Source organism: Vulpes lagopus, chromosome 2, assembly GCF_018345385.1.
Source record: "Vulpes lagopus strain Blue_001 chromosome 2, ASM1834538v1, whole genome shotgun sequence".
Lineage (NCBI taxonomy): Eukaryota > Metazoa > Chordata > Mammalia > Carnivora > Canidae > Vulpes > Vulpes lagopus.
In genome coordinates, this window is record NC_054825.1 from 92723223 (window position 1) to 92739442 (window position 16220).

General features: G+C 38.2%; 1 protein-coding gene across 6 annotated transcripts in view; it reads left to right on the forward strand.

Annotated features, from left to right (window-relative positions):
* The window catches only part of STX11 (syntaxin 11), a 45134-nt gene that overhangs the window by 15002 nt on the left and 13912 nt on the right, over nt 1-16220 (forward strand). Inside the window, exon 1 of one of the 6 annotated variants that reach the window (XM_041729854.1) lies at nt 4167-4225. The exons of the other annotated variants lie outside the window; for them this stretch is intronic. The gene's annotated coding sequence lies outside the window, so the exon portion shown is untranslated. Of the gene's footprint in view, nt 1-4166; nt 4226-16220 lie in introns of those variants that run through there. 6 annotated transcript variants of the gene reach the window in all.

Here is a 16220-nt window from a genome sequence, read left to right on the forward strand (position 1 = left end):
TTCTCCTTTCATCCCCCCTCATCTTTCTATGCCTTTGAAAAGACTCAGACCAGTCCAGTGACTCTCAGTATGTAGCCTGTAGATTGTAATCATCAGAATTACTTGGAGCCTCTAAAAAAAAACTCCCCAAAACAACAACAAAAAAGAAAACAAAGTCCAGGCCCACATTTGATATCAGTTGGAACAGAATCTTTAAGAGTGGCGCATATGAATTGATATTTTCAAAAAAATTTACCCAGGTGATTTTTATATGTGTTCTACTTAGAGAACCATTGACCTAAACTATTATGCTTTTGATGATGACTAAGCCTATTGGGATTTTTCAAATTAGCAAGAAGTTACAAAAACAGTGGGATAACAGAGCAACACATGAGCCTTGATCCCAGCAGATTTAATAATTCACCCCTTGTCTTTCATAGCAAATTCTTAGTGTGGCCATGAGAGACTGTCCCCAATTCCTTGGCTGGCTTCTGCCCAAAATTTCTAGAAAGAGAGAGGGATGAGTCTGATTTGGCTTTTTAGTAGCTAAATGAGAGATGCCAAATTCTTTGAATAGTCATAGGGGGGAAGTCAGTGAATTTATAGGAATCAGTAAACTTTCTAGGAGAATAAGAAAGTTCCAAGACATTTTATCTCAGATGAAGCTTTGAGGTGCTGCCTTATAACTAAATCCACTAGGATGAGAGAGAACTATGACAAGAAAATATATTATCTTCTTCATTGAAATAGGGAATGATTATTGTTCATCAAAGGGAAAAGCACTTCTAAAACTACCAATTCTGAGTCTGGTCATTGCAGGAAGTATCAGACTCACTTAAAGAGTCTGATAAACTCCTAAGGGATTTTGATGTTCTGTGCTGGGTGCTCTGGGGTTATGCCAAATGCAACAAGTACAGCCCCTCATGGAACTTATAGGCAAGCAGAAAGGATGGGCAGTAAAAAAATTAACAATAGAATATAGTAAATATCAGGAAAGAGGAAGTGCCACAAAGTGTGAAATCATAGAGCCAGTCCAGTTTAGTCTAAGGTCAGAGGGTTTTCCATTCTCATGAAACATATAAAAATAGAAGCTGTGAGGCTGGCTTTGGTTATAACACAAAGGGCTTCTTTGTAACAAAGGAAAATATTTTGATCTATCTAGTTTAAAATCGACCGATCCTTCATGTGTGTGTGTATCTGTCCAGTATGTGAGCACACACATTGGTAAAGAGAGGTAAGAACATGACTCCTTCACTTAATGAGTAAAACACAGAGCAAGGAACAGAGAAGGAACTCTCTTGGTAGCTCATTCGATGTACCATTGCTTGAAGTTAATTAATGTTTTAACATGTAATATATGGTAAAAAGAAAATAAATTTAAAGTCTGAAAATCATGAGCTTGTATGACAACTTTTAAAAGTTAATTTTAAGAATCTGATGATTATGGCCTAGGAGGGTACTTGGCAGATTTGCTTTTGGGCTCTGTTTCAGTTCAAGTGTGAAGCACGTTTCCTCAGAGGTCAGCATGTGTTCTTGCTTCTCATCTTCCTGCTTCACATTCTTGACCCTGGTGAGAGAAGATGCAGCAATGCTGTTGAAGTTTGTAGCTTCCGCCTGGCTTGGCAGGTCATGCTAGGTCCTTGTTCCTTTTTTCTGGCCGGTTCTTGCTCTTTTAGTATTTCTTTTTTTTTTTTTTAATTTGTTCTATTTATTCATGAGAGACAGAGAGAGAGAGAGAGAAAGAGGCAGAGACACAGGCAGAGTGAGAAGCAGGCTCCACCCAGGGAGCCTGATGTGGGACTCAATCCCGGGTCTCCAGGATCATGCCCTGGGCCGAAGGCAGTGCTAAATCGTTGAGCCACGCAGGCTGCCCTGTTCTTTTAGTATTTCTGTATCTGCTTCTTTTCTCCCCTTAAGTTATAAATTTAGTCTAGGGCAGGGATTATGATTTCTGGATTTTTAAATCTTTGAATCTCCTGCAGCTCTTCTATTATACTTTATTACATTAAATAAATAACCTAAAATGTAATATCTGGGTTAAGAGGTGATCCTTGGGTTGAGAAAGTAACCAAATGGGTTCTCTATTAAGAACATACTTGTTGGGGATCCCTGGGTGGCTCAGCGGTTTAGCACCTGCCTTCGGCCCAGAGCGTGATCCTGGAGTCCTGGGATCGAGTCCCACATTGGGCTCCCTGCGTGGAGCCTGCTTCTCCCTCTGCCTGTGTCTCTGCCTGTGTGTGTGTGTGTGTGTGTGTGTGTGTGTGTGTGTGTGTGATGAATAAATAAATTTTAAAAATCTTAAAAAAAGATCATGTGTCTCGAAGATGGGGAAAAAAATCATTAAAAAAAAAAAAGAACATACTTGTTTAACCTGACATCACAAAGCAAATATGCCAAGTGCAAACGTGCATATTTAGCCTGTGAATGTCAACGTTAATTACTAAAAATACCATCCACTTGGCTGAGTGCAGGGAAGGGATCATTAAGTCATCATGGAGCAGCACTTATTAGATGTAGATGGTGGTATAGAATGTCCTGCTGGGTCTCACTTGAATCAGCTTAGACACATGTCCACACCATCCAGCATCTTAGAATAACACTGGTTTAAATATTAGGATTTAAAACCATAGTGCAAATGAGAATATAACTCAGGCTTGAAGTGTGACTTTAAGTGAACAGACATGTGATGTCTTATGATGACCATTGACCATGTTTTCTTACATCTTTCTTCCTCTGCTTTGGCATGTTCCTTGGTTTATTTCAGGTATGACTCAATTTATGTTCTAATGTTTTGTCTTATTTTTGCTGTATATAGGAAGTATATGAATAGTTAGGAAATCATTCTCGACATTTGTTCTTCCACTTTCTATTTTGTATAATTTAAACTTGATTTATTGCTGAAGTACAGGTTATGAGTTAGTCCACTCTGAACCCGGTTGAATACTTTAATTGTAAATTAGTTCAACTTTTAGATTTTCGTTAAGAATTGGAATTTTTATTTTTTTAAAGATTTTATTTATTTATTCATGAGAGACCCACAGAGAGAGAGAGAGAGGCAGAGACACAGGCAGAAGGAGAAGCAGGCTCCATGCAGGGAGCCTGACATGGGACTCAATCCCGGGTCTCCAGGATCCAGGATCACGCCCTGGGCCGAAGGCAGGCACCAAACTGCTGAGCCACCCGGGCTGCCCAGGATTGGAATTTTTAAATTCCAAGGCTATGTTAGTGGGCTGCCTGGGTGGCTAAGTAGGTTAAGTGTCTGCCTGTGGCTCAGGTCGTGATCCCAGCGTCCCAGGATCCAGTCCCACATCAGGCTCCCTGCTCAGTGGGGAGTCTGCTTCTTCCGCGCTCTCTCTGCTCCTCCTCAATGCAGTCTTGTATACTCTCTTTCAAATAAATAAATAAAATCTTTTTTTTTTTCATAAAAAAGACTATCTTGGTGAAACGAAATATTTTCTCCTTTTGAAAACTCTTTAGAAGATAGAGCTTGTTTCCTAAAGAATCAAAATGTTGGTAGTGTCAACTCATTTGAAAAGAAGAAAGCCCCAGTTAGGCAGTATACTTTCGTTGTTTAATTGGAAAGTTTGTCAAGTTATAATTACCTTTGCTGAAACTCAGAATGCTAGAGACACTTTCTCCTGCTGACATCTGGTTACCTATACCCACCACTGATAACAGCATGAACACAGAATGAGGATTTTTTAAAAATTTATTTTCAATTGAAGCATAGTACATAGTATATAGAATATTGTACTAGCTTCAGGTGTATGACATAGTGATGTGATATTTATATACATTACAAAATGCTCACCACAGTAAGTATAGTTACCATCTGTCACCGTACAACATTATTGCAGTATTATTGGCTGTATTCCCTGGACTGTACTTTATATTCCTGTGACTTATATATTTTATGGCTACCAGTTTGTACTTCTTCATCTCCTTCACCTACTTCTCCCAGCCCATCACCTCCCATGCCTCTGGCACCATCAGTTTGCTCTCTGCACTTATGAGTCTGTTGCTGTTTTGTTTTTTCATTTGTTTTGTTTTTTTAGATTCCGTGTGCAAGTGAAATCTTATGATATTTGTCTTTGTCTGACTTTTTAAAAAAGATTTTATTGATTTATTTGACAGAGAGAGAAGCAAGGGAAGCAGCAGAGAGCGAGGGAGAAGCAGGCTCTCCTATGAGCAAGGAGTCTGATGTGGGGCTTGATCCCAGGACCCTGGGATCTGACCTGAACTGAAGGTAGTTGCTTAACCAACTGAGCCACTCAGGTGTCCCAGAATTGTCCCAGGTTGTCTTTGTCTGTCTTATTTCACTTAGCTTGCATTATACCTTCTGTGTCCAGTCATGTACACAATATATGCTTTCAGTTTGTATTCTTTCCATATAGTCTTAGTAACTAAAGCATAGATAAGTCTTATATTCTGATTATTAAGATAATAAGTCTAAACTAATGTATTATTTTTAATTTGTATTTATTTGCTAAACAGTAGATAATAATTTCATATATTTATTAAGAATATTTTGTCTCCTGTGAAATACCTTTCTATATACTTTGCTCGATAATTTGTCATGTTATTTTTTTACCAGTTGGGGTTGTCTCTGCATATAATATTGAGTACCTACACAATGTTTGTTATATTTTGTGTGAATATTTTCTTCTGTCTTTTGCTTGAATCCTTAATATTTGTTATTCTTTTTTTTCCAGAGAGATTCCACATTTTATTTAGTCAAATTTGGTTATCTTTTTTCTTTGAGATTTCTTCTCAAAATAGCCTCACATTTCATAGAAAGTTATTTTCCCAGATTACTGATATTCAACTTTACTTTCCATTAGTGTTTCTGTTACATAACAATTTTGTATTTTTAAGTCTTTGATGTCTCTGAGGCATATTATAGGGTCTCCAGTAAGGATTAGAGAGGAATAAATTCTTGCTGCTCAGTTTTACCAGCCTAGTTGTTTGCATTTTTTCCCCTCTATTACTTTTTGGTGGTTGCTTCCTCATATACTAACATTTTATATATAATTGGTCTATTTCTCAGTGTTGTGCTCATATCCATTAATCTAATTTTTATGTTTGTAAAAAGATTATGCTTTTAATTACTGTCTTATGACAAGTGGTAATATCTGCTAGGGCTTTCCTCAATCCACCAGTGCTATTGTCTTTTCAATTTAGAAAAAAAAAGAAAACTTTAATCATTTATTATTTGAGTTTTATTTAAGGATCATTTTCTTTATTTAGAATTTTTTTAAATCCTGGTGGGAATTTTGGATTTAGTTCAGTCAAAAAATTAACTTGGGGAGAATTCCAGATTCCATTTACAAATGTGTCTAGGTGTGCATTCTAAAGTGGAATCTGTGAAGAGATGGTTGTGTGAGAGAGAGAGAGAGTAGTAAGCAGGCAGGATTGAGAACTCCTGGTTACCCTCCAGCCAAAATTCACAACATCACCCTATTAGCATTACCAAAAAGCCCATTTTGTTCTTTTTTCCTGTTTGTTTCTCTCTTTCTCACTCCCTCCCTGCTTCCCTTCCTTCCTTGCTTTCCTTACATTTGTTTTCTTTTTGTAGTTTTTAATGTACATACATAATTAAAGAGTCAAAAAGTTCTATAAAACTAATGAAAAATGAAAGTCTAATGGAAAAAGGTCAGTCCCTTTCTATTTCATCTCACCATCCCCCAAGGCAACTGTATTAACTCTGTTTATGTTTTCTTTTATATTTACTATGTTTACTGATTCTTTTGGTTTTTATATTTATATCTTGAAATAACATACTATTTCTTGATTTTTCCATTTTGGGCATTATCTATTGATTTTCCTTACTGAAGATAATTTAGCTCATTTTAGTCCTCTCTGCTAGAGACATGTACCCCTCTTGTTCCTTTCCCCATCCTTCCAATAGAGCAGAATCCCAATTTGAGTTAGATCAGTATTTAGTATTTATAAGCTTATGATTAGGAAAATGCTAATCACAAGAGATCCATGGTTTATATCAGGATTACTGTCCTCTGACTACATAATCTGTTTTAGCTTTCCTGGAGGTTAACTGTCTGCGTTTGTTGTTGTTGTTAGTAGTTTAGTTTTATTTATGGTTATAACCTATCCAACCCCAAATTGTCTACATCTCCTCCCAAGGAATTTTGACCCATCAGGAATTCTGAGTTTCATCTTTCTGAAGAGATCTCTCCTGTCATCTCACCTAATCTAGACAGATGGGCTTTCCAGTCAAGTGCCAGCTCTTATCTTAGAATTTCCCGTTGCCGTCATCCTGGGATGCCCTCTGCCTCTCTCCTCTGCTGGATTTTGTGTTAGGATTCTATAGTCTATCTTTTTTGCTTCACTTCCTTGTTTTGTTGGAACACATTCTCCACTCTCTTCCTGAGAAAGGGCATAGGAAATGTTTTTTGATGCTTTGTGTAACTGAACATTATTTATTCTACTTCATATTTGATTGATGGTTTGGCTGAGTATAGAATCCTGGGATGAAAATACATTTTCCTCAAAAATTTAAAGGTATTGTTCCATTATTTTGTTGTTTCTGGTGTTGCCGTTTTTTTTTGTTTGTTTGTTTGTTTGTTTTAAAATTTTTTTTTTGGTGTTGCCGTTTAGAAGTCCAAAGCGTTTTGACTCTTGTTGCTTCATAGGTGTGTTTCTGTGCTCTCCCCCTACCCCACCACTATATGATGTCTTCTCTCTGAAATCATTGTTACTCAGAATTTTTTTTTTTTTTTTTTTTGTTACTCAGAATTTTAATTTAAAGTAGTGGACCTCCAAATTCCTCATTTTCTCTATTATTTTTCACCTCTTTATTTCTTCCTTTGTACTTAATGGAAAAGATCTCTTATTGTCCTGTCTGTAGGATCTGGGTTGGTGTGCTGGACAGTAGGTGAAGGAAGGTCCACATTTCATATTAAAAAACATTCTTCTCATCCTCCTTTCTTCAGATAGGTACCTCTCCCTTGGTATAGGTTCAGAATCTAGCCTGCACTCTGCTGCCAAGATGGGATAAGGGATGACAGATCCTTTCCTTTTCTTAAAAAGGCTTTAACCAAACTCAGTTGTTACTCTATCACCTCCTTTTTCATAGATACTTGGCCTTCTAATTTGGATTCCTGGGTATTTATCTTATGTTTGTTTCTTAGCTTAGGATTCAAATTTTAAAATATCTACTATGTTAGTTATCCCTCATCCACTTGCTTTACAACTTTCAGAATTTTATTGTTGCTCTCTTCTCTCTGCTCTTTCTCCCTGTTGGTGTATGCCTTTGTGAAAGTTCTTTTAGTAGGATCTTGGAAGGGAGCAGAAATACTATTTACTTTGCCATTTTATCCAGAATACAAAGATCATCTTTAAGAATACAAATGTGTGGGGATCCCTGGGTGGCTCAGTGGTTTGGCGCCTGCCTTCAGCCCAGGGTATGACCCTGGAGACCCGAGATCAGGTCCCATGTTAGGCTCCCTGAATGGAGCCTGCTTCTCCCTCTGCCTGTGTCTCTGCGCCCCTTTCTCTCTCTCTTTCTCTCTTTCTCTCTCTCCCTCTCTCTCTCTGTCTCTTATGGATGAATAAATAAAATCTTAAAAAAAATACAAATGTGTTTTCTAGAATAAGTGTGGTAAATTAAGCTACAAGCACATAAGAATGGATATATTCACCAAAATAGCTATTATTGCCTTCAAAAGCAGAGACTGGAACATAGGACTGGGATGTTTAAGTGGACAAGTTTGGATTTGCATGGGGGTGAGGCGGGGTGAGAGTCATCTCTGATTGGAAAGCATGTCTAGAAGGAAGGCAGGATAAAATGGCGGTAGCGAAGCTTCTATAGGCCAAGACAGATTGAGGGCAGTTAAGTAAAAAGCAAATAACTATAATCTACAAAATTTCTGTTGATGTTCATGGAGAGTGTGTATATTGACCATCAGGAGTAAAACTATAGGTCTTGCATTTGTTGAGAATTCACTCACTGTGTGTCAGGCACCTTAGTGAGGACCCCTTGAGGTTGGTAGTATTATTCCAATTTGCTCAAAGCTGGGAGTCCAATACAGGTTTATTAGACTTTGCTCCCTCTTTTAAATACTAAGCTATTATGACTTTGTATCATAGCTGACACCAGTTACTTAAACTAAGAAACTTTTTGCCTTTGCACAGAAAACCAAAAGTGTATCTCCCTCATTATCTTCTTAGTTCTGTCTTTAAGTGTGTTGAAAATCAGGAAGTTACATAAGTCAATTTTGTTTCAGCTATCTTTGTACTTTAAATATATCAGAAGCCTATTTCACATTTCTGAATTTTCATTTCTTTCTTCCTATAATTTTTTTTGTGCTGTTGTTGCTTATTAAAAAAAAACACTTTTAAGGAACTGAGACCACATTTCTTTTGCTCATTGAGCTAACTTCGTCCTCTCATATTGCCTGGCACACAGTAGGTACTCACTAAGTACTTGTTGAATAAATGCATTAAAGTCTCTGTCATAGTAGTCCATGCAAACACACATGTCCTGAAAGATGTGCACAAGAACAGCAACCCCATAGCCTACTTTATGCATGTGACTTAAAGGTTAGTTGACAGGGTGCCCAACTTGGTTTATGAAATTAAAATAAATCTAACATGCCATCATTTGTATACTGTTATATATAGCTTAGCTAATTAAATAGAGATATTTTAATATGATGCTAAAATCTAATAAATGCTCAACAGAAAGTTATGGTATTTAAATTTATGCATTTTACAGTTGTTGGAATGAATCTACGGGGATATTGACAGTCTGTGCATGGGGGAATAGATAAAACTATTCTTTAGAGAATTTTCTACAATCTTGAGCAGATAGGAATTTATTTATTGATTCCAATTATGAATGTTACCAAAATAGAAGCTCCCCAATAAGGGAATGTGTAAATTCTATTAATATTAAAAGGTCTGTAAGATTACTTTTCAATATCTAAAGGTGTTGATTCTATATAGCACTAAACAGCATGACTACTGAGTGGAATGTTTATATTGGGGTAAATGTGTAAGAAATTTGGTCAGCTCCGCTTTTTAGTTTGTTAGTTTTGCTTTGCAAGGAGCTGGTTTTCTTCTTTGACAGGCATAATGTGAGATATTCACTTTGAAATAAAAGTTTTCATTATAAATGAGTTTATTCCTTTGGCCCTCCTTCATATAGTAAATGAAAAACATCCACATTCCTGGGGTTCTGAGTGAATATAGGGCATTAATATTCTGTCCCCTGAGTAATTTAATAATATAGAAATTGCTACTAGAATAGTTGTGTGGTTTTATAGGGTCATTTTATTTTTTTTTTATTACATGATTTTATTTTTTTATTTTTATAAATTATTTTTTATTGGTGTTCAGTTTACCAACATATAACACCCAGTGCTCATCCTGTCAAGTGCCCACCTCAGTGTCCATCACCCAGTCATCCCCACCCCCCCACCCACCTCTCCTTCCATCACCCCTAGTTCATTTCCCAGAGTTAGGAGTCTTTCATGTTCTGTCTCCCTTTCTGATATTTCCCACTCATTTTTTCTCCTTTCCCCTTTATTCCCTTTCACTATTTTTTATATTCCCCAAATGAATGAGACCATATAATGTTTGTCCTTCTCCGATTGACTTATTTCACTCAGCATAATACCCTCCAGTTCCATCCACATCGAAGCAAATGGTGCGTATTTGTCGTTTCTAATGGCTGAGTAATATTCCATTGTATACATAAACCACATCTTCTTTATCCATTCATCTTTCGATGGACATCGAGGCTCGTTCCACAGTTTGGCTATTGTGGACATTGCTGCTAGAAACATCAGGGTGCAGGCGTCCCAGCGTTTCATTGCATCTGTATCTTTAGGGTAAATCCCCAGCAGTGCAATTGCTGGGTCGTAGGGCAGGTCTATTTTTAACTCTTTGAGGAAATTCCACACAGTTTTCCAGAGTGGCTGCCCCAGTTCACATTCCCACCAACAGTGCAGGAGGGTTCCCCTTTCTCCACATCCTCTCCAACATTTGTGGTTTCCTGGCTTTGTTAATTTTCCCCATTCTCACTGGTGGGAGGTGGTTTCTCATTGTGGTTTTGATTTGTATTTTATAGAGTCATTTTAGATCACATGGTCTATACGTGTTTCTTAAGGGTTAGTACTTGTAGTATTTTGAATAAACTACCTCATGAAGTAAAGTGATTATGGATAGCAAAGGTATAAAATAATAATTCCTAATACTATGTTTGTAAAATACTTTAAAATATATAGAGTGCTTTTACATGCATTATTTACATCATTTAATGGTTTCCTCCATCCCCACCCACACCCCCACCCTAAAAAGATCATTGTGAGAAAAGTAGTGTTACTACCATTTTACAGGTGAGGAACCTGCCACTCGGAGTCATGAGATGTTTTGCTCGATTTTATATAGCTGAAGATGGAAGTGGGGCTAAGACCTCTGATGGCTAGCTGAGCACCCTCTCTCCTATACCACATTTGCTTTCAGGACTCATATCAGTTAGCTGAGGAGCAAAACATCTTCATGCTCCTGTATCCTACTGGAAAGCAAAACAAAGCCCACCACTAGTACCAACAGAACTTTACTAATGTGGTGGGGAATAGGGCAGGCTTACCTTCTCAAGACAAGTATGAGGGAGATGCTCAGTGGATGTTTATGGAATTAAAATTGTTAATCAGCTCCCCAAAGAACACCTGGTCACTGACTTTATAAACACTCAATCTTGAAGATACTGGTCCTCAGACTGACTTAGCATTTCTACCATCTCTGGGGTGTGTGGAATTAGGGTCACCATTTTGAGATTCTTTTTTTTAAAGATTTTATTTATTAATTCATGAGAGACAAAGAGAGGCAGAGACACAGGCAGAGGGAGAAGCAGGCTCCATGCAGGGAGCCTGATGTGGGACTCCATCCCAGGATCCCAGGATCAGAACCTGAGCCAAAGGCAGATGCTCAACCACTGACCCACCCAGGTGCCCCACCATTTTGAGATTCTTAAACATGAAAACCAAACAGAAGGATTCTCTTCCCTTTTAGAACTCCCTTTCCATTTCCAAGTTGTTTTCACTGTTCCTGATTTCACCTGCACCAAAATGTGGATGGTAGAAAGTGCAGTGACACCAGCCCTAGGGACCTGCATCGCTGAGGGATGCCTCTGGCAGGAAGAAACTCCAGAGAACTCCTGTGGTTTACTGTTGAACCATTTCATATTTCAGTGTCAGGATCAATTCAATGCTGTCTCTTAAGTGTTCATGACCTTATAAGATAAAAAAGAGTCTGGTTTGGTTATTTTATATGGTTATATATATTATATATAGTAGTAGTAGATGATGTGAAATTTTTTCTTTCCATGTAAAACAATTCTGTATCATGTGATTTCTCTTCCTCCTCCTTTTTCTTTAAAAAAGAGCATGTTTTGCATTTTCACTCAAGAAGAGATTTCACAATAAAAGAATTGAAACAAAAATTATTTAAAACCCCCAATGTTAGTGTTCTCTTACGACTGTAGGTGAGATGGGCAATAAACTGTTAGTAGTATGTTAGCAAATGCATTATTTATAGTATTAGTTGCTGAATATCCATTGGTTTGAGTGAATTAAAAATTACAGAAGAGACAGTAGTATATACAGAGAGCTTACTCCACCAGGCACTCTTCAAAGATCTTTATGTGAATTATCCCATTTTATTTTCTTTACCATCCCATGCAGGAGGTATTTATACTTGGGGAAGATAAAGTGGAGAGAAGAAATGTGATATAAACAGAGCTTTGAAAAGCACCCATCTATTAGGCACTGCCCTCTCTTACTGCTGGGAACTCTGTAAGCAGGGAGCCAGTCAGGATAGACCCAGTGGTTGCAGAGCTGGCTCCGCGCTTATAGCCACTCTGTTACAGTTCCCTGAGCATATGCCGAATTCTAAGCAGACTCTACAACTCTGAAGTATCCTGATTGCCTTTAACACTCGGAGAGATTAATAGGACCATAATCAATTTCTGATGTTTCTTAGAAACCTAGTTCACGTCCCACTATTTTTTTTTTTTTTTTTTTTTTTAGTACGATAGCAAGAAACTTCTGTGGTCCAGTCCTGGATGGCAGAGGAAGGTGTGGCATATGGCAGTGGAGTCATGTTTGAAAGTTGCATTTTGTCTGCCTAGTGTTCTTAATTTTGGCAATCTGAACAACAGGCTTGTGGCACACTTGAAACCATCTACCTCCATTTCAAAACTGGCTCTTCAAGTTCTCAGAACCTCTTATCAGACTGAAATTAAGCCAAGGTTAAAAGTGCTGTGTCTTTGTGCTGTCCTGCCCCCGCTGCTCAAGAAGTCTTACTTAGCACACTGCAGAAACTAAACAGTTTCTGGCCTTTCTTGTGGAGGCTGCTTGTGTCTGAGATCATCTTTTTTTAGCATCTTATTTTTTTTCTCTCTCTTTACTCTGATTATGACCACAATTTTCAAATGAAAGGAAGGCTGTCCTCAGACATGTTAAGAAATACATACTTCTTTTTTGTTTATGTTTTATATTAATGTTTGCATGCAGTATGAACATTATTATATATAATGAATATTATAAATGTACAATCTATTAAAATTCAAGTATGTAAATGAACCATGATCATCAAGTAGGTGACATAGAGCATCAGGAGAATCATTTGGTACATGCTGCTTATGTTTGTGTTTTTAAAATACAAACGAAAAACTTTCATGTTAAATGCCTGAGCATTTATTTTTTTAAAAATTGTGGTTTATCCATGATTCGTGTAATTCTCTTAGGTCCTCTTTAAAGAAGGAAGTCCAGAGAAATCTAAAGAGGGGCATGTCAATTAGCTTTGTCAGTATAACAAATCATACTGTTATTTGTCACAGGAGGATTCAATGAGGTCATTCATATAAAGCTTCTACCACAGTATGTGGCAGCAAGTAAGTACTGGGTATTTCTTCTGCTTGGCTCACCTGAATTCAGTCACACAGGTTGCAGTGGTGGGTGACCTGGGAGCTGCCTTTGTCTCCCTGGGGTCCTCATCCTCCAGGATGCTAGCCTAAGCTTCCATGTAGCAGTTTCAGTATTCCCAGCAGTAAGAGAGGGCAAGCCCCAGTGTGCTGTGTTTTTCAAGCCTCTGTTTGCATCATGATTTCTATTGTTTTCTTGGTCAAAGCAAGTCTTACAGCCAAGCCCAGATTCAAAGGATGGAGAAGTTGACACAACTTCTTGCTTAGAGGTACAGCTAGAATTTGTGGACCTTTTTGCGCAGTTGAGTATAGTCTGCCTCTGGCAAAGTGTATTCACATTTCTCCTATGCTTCCCCCCATCCTAGGATTCCCAGAAGTCTCATTATGGCATCAGCTTCTAAGTCCAGAGGCTTATCCATGATCTACATCACTTCTGGACACTTCTGGGACTTCTCAGATACACCTCTTTGAATGTGGATACTCTTGATCCTGAGACAATAAAGTAAAAAAAAAAAAAAAAAAGTTACCTCCCCATACACACCCAACAAATAATGACAAAATATAAGGGAAAGTGTAACCAAAAGACATAATCCATTAAAACAAAAACTAAAACACATTAACAGAGTACAAATAACCATCACAGTTCCATGGCAGCTCTATCTAGGTCCATGTTGCTAGGTACACCACTCCTGGGCCAGGGGGTGATTGGTTAGGGCCCAGTTATGCATCTCAGGACTAGTTCACTGGTACCTATTTCTCCAATGCTCTTGGCTCCATCTTCTGAAACGTTCCTCTTTTCCTGTATGAAGTGGCTTATTTCTGCTTCTAAATAGCTTCTTTAGCCCACTTCCTGCTCCTAGAAAAGCAGGCACACAGAGGCCTCTCTTCCTCTGAATAATTTCTGTCTTGATTTTGTCCTCATCAGGAAAACTTTCTTTAAAACCTTGTGGATTCTTAAGAATCCCATAGAGTCCCTGCCCCTAAAACTCACATCCACATTTCTTTTTTCCAAGATAGATTTCTCTCTCTCTCTCTACTTTGGGCGGAGTGTCACGCTGCTGTGAGAGAGCCCCTTCAGGCATCTCGGAGCCCCTTTTACCCAGCTGAGAAGGTCGATGAGGCATCACATTAAATTTCACAAAGGTCTTTACTCTAAGGCCACTTTTTCCTATAAAAATCTTTCCTTTCATTATGCTGAGTGAAATAAGTCAATCGGAGAAGGACAAACATTATATGTTCTCATTCATTTGGGGAATATAAAAAATAATGAAAGGGAATAAAGGGGAAAGGAGAAAAAATGAGTGGGAAATATCAGAAAGGGAGACAGAACATGAGAGACTCCTAACTCTGGGAAATGAACTAGGGGTGGTAGAAAGGGAGGTGGGTGGGGGGTGGGAGTGACTGGGTGACGGGCACTGAGGGGGGCACTTGATGGGATGAGCACTGGGTGTTATTCTATATGTTGGCAAATTGAACACCAATAAAAAATAAATTTATAAAAAAAATATTTCAACTGAAGAGACTGAAGGCAAACGGTTTTATTTTCCAATCTTGTGAATACTGGCTCTATAAAATGCTTATAAATTAGATCATGTTTTAGCACATCTGTCTTTTGCAGAACCTTATATGCAGCTAAAAGCACTCAACAAACACTTTCAAGCCTTCTGCCTGGAGACCTTTGCAGCTGGAGCCAGCATTCACTGTGTGCATTTTCAATTTTCTGTGCTGCTACAAATATTGCCTTGCTGCTACATAATACGTGTTGCCTTCCCCCCAACTGCTGCATGGTTTTCTCATCACCTTCCCTTCCTCCACTAACATTTTGAATGCCATGTTCCCAATTTTTGCTAATAGCTACCTCCCTGCTTTTCACCTGCTGTCTGGTCCCAAAGCCATTGATGAATGTTTTAGGTTTTTGTTATGGCAGCGTGCTACTTCTAGTCACTAATTTCAGTACCAGTTAGTTTTTGCTGTGTTGTACTGCAGCTCCCTGTGGTGAGCCCTCTTGCACAGTGCCTTATGAGACTTGCTTGCATCATCATATTTGCTGATGTCCCATTGACCAAAGCAAGTCCAATGACCACAGTCAAATTCAAGAAGTTCAAGAATAGTCATACATACCTCTTGATTGGAAAAACTGAAAAGAATGTGTAGTGAATTTTTGTTTCAACTTTCCCCAAAAGAGTATGTACAAATTTGGAGAGAAAGAGTGAGGGCACTTGGGAGGTCAGGTCAAGAAAACAGTTTGTGGATTGATGGTCATCACATCATGGAAATTAACAATTTGATGCTTTCATAGTTCAGAGACTATGTGGTACTAAAATCGTAAAATTAATAGCAATTATTTATTGAGGTTCCTTTACTGAAGTTCCAATATATGCCAGGCTTTTGAAAATGCTTTACATATTTTAGAATCTTTTTGCTATAAATGGAAACATCTTCCATAAGAGTTTTCCCCCTTATTAATAGCCATCTCTTCACCATTATTTGTAGGTTACTTAAATACAATGAGCTTCTCTTTCTTCATCTTTAAAATTAAGGCATATAGGTACAAGACAATCACTAAAGTCTTTTTCTGCTTCTCTGATTTTACTTAACATAATTATTGGGTTGATTGAGAAGGGAACACAATAAATAGCTTCCCCTTTACCCATCTGATTTCCATACCAATTGAAATAGGAAAAAGCAGTCAGAGGCCAAAGTGTTTGGTTACCAATAAAGACAAGGTTGGAGGAAGTGGCTTCATTGAAGGGGGACTGTGCTTTATGTCTCTGAACCTAGAATTAGATGGACTTGCCCTCTCCAGCAGCAGACATCTCCACTTGCACCCAGGAGCAGAGCAGAGGAGAACACGGGTTCTTGGTGGCAAACCAACTTTCAAAAAGAAGAGGGAAAAAGAGGCTAGGCTGCCACAAGCAATTTCTCTTTCCAGATTTACCAGTCAGATAAGCAACTCTATGTCCTTTGGCAGGAGGAAGTGGAGAGAGATGTCTATAGGGAGGGAAATGTCAGAGTGGTGACAAATATTTGTTCTTAACAACACTTACATAATATACCCTGAACTCTCCTCACAGCTTCAACGTCGGATTGAGTGGACAGAACATAAACATAAGATCTGGACAGATGTGGGCTACATCCCAGCCTTCTCACTTACTAATGAGATGGCTTGGATAAGGAACTTAACTTTTCCGGGATCCAGTTATTAGTTTTTTTTTTACTTTTTTATTTATTTATGATAGTCACACACAGAGAGAGACTCCATGCACCGGGAGCCCGACGTGGGATTCAATCCCCG